Source organism: Pseudorca crassidens, unplaced genomic scaffold, assembly GCF_039906515.1.
Source record: "Pseudorca crassidens isolate mPseCra1 unplaced genomic scaffold, mPseCra1.hap1 Scaffold_198, whole genome shotgun sequence".
In the NCBI taxonomy this organism is placed as follows: domain Eukaryota; kingdom Metazoa; phylum Chordata; class Mammalia; order Artiodactyla; family Delphinidae; genus Pseudorca; species Pseudorca crassidens.
In genome coordinates, this window is record NW_027136125.1 from 66,613 (window position 1) to 70,000 (window position 3,388).

A 3,388-nucleotide genomic window follows, 5' to 3' on the forward strand; every position below is an offset into this window, starting at 1 on the left:
CACTCTGCCGCCCCCCCGCTCCTCGGGTCGACCAGATGGCCCCGAGAGAGCTCCGGGGCTGCTGTGGATGGGGAAGTGTTGGGGAGAGGTAGCCGGGCCGAGGTCCCGGGGAGCCCCCCCGAGGTTCGTGGATGGGCCCCGCTGCCGGGCGCCGTGATTTTTTTCGCCTGAAATGGGCCTTTTTTACCACCAGATAGGTGCTGACACGGTCTCCTCTGGCATCTCTCGCTGGGGGTTCTGGGACTCTGGACGCGCGCAGAGCGCTGGGCTTTGGACCGCCGTCCGGCGCCCGAACCGGCCCTTGCCACTTGAGCCGCCCGCTTGGGCCTGCGCGCCGGCTCTCGTGTGTGCGCCCGGCTGACCCGACCCGCGGTGCCGCCTCCGGTCTCTGGCTCACCCGAGGGCGGCGGGGCGAGGTGGTGCGTGGGTCTTCTACCCCGTGTGACTCCCCTTCCCCGCCGCAGGCACCCGGTGGTGGCTGAGACGACCCCAACCCGCAGGCTCCGTGCCACGTGTCAGGCGTTCTCCTCGCGGGGTCGTCGGCCACTGTTGCCCGAGAAGGCAAGAGGGAGCGAAGGGGGGGGCTGGGTGCCGGCTGAGGCTGAAGCAGGCTCCTCCGGTGAGGGTCCTCGCCGTGCCCCTCCTCCCTCGGGGCCCTCGTGGCCCCTGGCTCTCTGGATTGACTGATCGATGTGGTGATGTCGCGCTCTCCTGGGCCGGGCCTTCAGTCGCGCCAGACGAGGGACGGACGTTCTTGGCGAACGGGACCGCTCTTCTCGTTCTGTCCGCGGGCCCCTCGCCTCTCTTGTCACGCCCTGCCGGCCTGCCGAGGGGTGTGTGGGAGGCAGGGGTGGTGGTCTCCGGCCCTGACCTGCGGTCTCCCGCCTCCTGCCTCATGGCGTGGGCGGGGCCGTGGTCCTCGGACGCAGCAGACGCTCTCGCTTCGCCTCCTTGGCGTGTGCCTCGCGGGCGGTCCTCCCCGCGTCGGTGGGGGCCGTCCCGCCGCTGCGCCGCGCGCCCGCTGCCGGCGCGTGAGCGTGACTTGCTCGGTCCTCTGTGGTGCCCCTGGAGCGCTCCAGGTCGTCCCTCAGGCGCGCGAGGCCGAGCGGTGGTGTCGTTCCCTTTTCCCAGCGTGCTCCTCGGGGTCTCTGCCGCGGTGGTGTGTCCCGTGAGTGGCTCTCTTGGGGGGGTCGAGACGGTAAAGGGCGCGGGGGCTTGCCTCTGTTTCTCTCCCTCGCTGGGGGACGGGGGCCTGCCACCTCGTCGCCATCGTCCTCCCACGGTGTGCCGTGGGGGGGACTGACTTCGTGGCCGGGCCGACGCCGCGTGTGCCGCCGCCCCCCACTTGCGTGTGTGTGGGGAGTCGCACACGGGCGTGGGTGCGATCGCGTTGGGCCGGGGCCTGTGAGAAGGGGGCGTCTGTCGCGCTTCTCGGGCGTGCTCCCCCCTTCCGGAGCCCGGTGGACGAGCCTGGGGGGCGGCAGAGGTTGTGCCCCCGAGGCTGTGGCCGCGAACGCTCCAGTGGGCCGTGTGCTTACCCATACCGCAGACCCCCCCCACCCCTCCCACGGCCAGTCGTGGACTTGGTGGCTCGTGGAGCGCCTCCGTGGGCCCGAAGGGCAGAGACGATGGGTGGGGGATGACGCACCCTCGGTGAGAAAGCCTTCTCTAGCGATCCGAGAGGGAGCCTTGGGGTACCGGACCCCCCAGCCGCTGCCCCTCCCAAGCGTGCAGTGGGCCACGGTGGCCACTGCCAGAGCCACGTGGGTGGCAGAGGCCCTCGCCCTCGCGGGGAGGGCTTGTGCCGGCCCCGCGGTGGGGCCGAGTGCCGCTCTTTGCCTACCGCGGCCCGCGCCTCCCCCCTCTGAGTCGGGGGAGGGTCCCGCCAGGCCGGCGTCCGGCGCGGGGCCGTGTGTGCGCGTGTGTGTGCGCGTGCGGTGACCCGCGCGGTGGCGAGCCCGAGGTGGGGTTCGGGGACGCACGGACGTCCCGACTCCCCAGTCCCGCAGCCGGGAGGAGCCCGTCGCGCCTGCCCTCGCCGCGAGTCGCGGCCGGGGGCGGTGTGTGGGCACGGTGCGGGTCGCCTCGCTCGGGAGCGTTTCCCTGGGGCGCGAGCCCCGGGGGTCGGACTCAGATGAAGGCGGATGTGGCGAGGACGGAGGAGGTTGAGTTTGGGCGGACGGGTCCCTCCGTGTCACGCGGGGGGAAACCGTCGCACACGGGCCCCGGCGGCGGGGCCGGGTCGTGGGAGACCCCCAGGGTGGCCGGGGCCGGCCGGCGTCCCAGGCGTCGTGGGACCGCCCTCGTGTGTGTGGCGGTGGGACCCCGCGCTTGTTTCCCTGGCGGGCCCGGTCGTGCCTCGGCCCTTCCTGTCCCTGGGCGGGCGCCCCTGCGCCCCTGCCCCGCGGCCCTCGCCGCTGTGTGTGTGCGTGCCGCCCCCTCCCCGTGGCCGCCGGCCCTCCCCGGCCCCCAGCCCTCCGTGCCCCTTTCCCCGTCTGGGATCGAGCCGGCCTCGCCCACGTGAGGGTGTCGCCCGCCCCGGCCGCCGCGGCGGGCGGCGTCCCCGGGTGGAGTGCTCACGGTCCCTGAGGCGGGGGAGTCGGGCGCGGCGGCGGAGGCGTGTGTGGCGGGGCACGTGGGGCGGCCGGTGTGCGCGCGGGAGAGTGTTGTTGTCGCGGGGCTGGCCGCGGCTCGTGGGTGTTTGGCGGTGGTGGGCGCGAGCCCCGCGAGGGGGGGCACCCTGGTGGGGGGCCGAGGAGGCCAGTCGGCGTCCTGGGTGCCGCGGGACCGCCCCTGCGCTGGAGGCCTCTGGCGGTGAGACCCCGTGTCGTGCCCCGGCGGCCGACTCGCGTCCGTGCCCTTAGGATGGCCCCCGGGCCTCCCTCGCGTCGGCGCGCGTCCGCCCCCGCCCACCACGTCTTCCGCGAGGTCGTCGCCGCGCCTCCGCGGCGGCGGCCGAGCCAGCCGCGCCTCGTCGGCCCTGTCTCCCGTCCGTCCATCCGCCCCGTCCGTCGCGTCTGCCGACCCCCGGGCCGCGTCCCGGTGTGTTTCGCTTCCCGGGCCTGCCGCGGCGCCGCTCCGTGGTCCGCCGCCGCCGCCGCCGCCCGTCCGCCGGCGTCGTTGCGTGTTGGGCGAGGTTGGGGGGACCGCCGTCCGTCCCCCTGCCGCGCCGCGCCCCGCCCCGGCGCGCTCGCCCGAGCGCGGGTCGTCGGGACCCCGGCCGGCCGTCGCGGACCGGCTGCCGTGCCCGCGATGCCCCGCTCCCGTCGGGCGGGCGGGGAGGTGAGGGGTGGCCGGGCCTCGGCCCGAGCCCCCGCCGCTCTCGTCCGTGTGAGCGCGGGCGAGCGGGCACGCGCCGGCCGGCCTCCGGAGCGACCTGCCGGTGCCC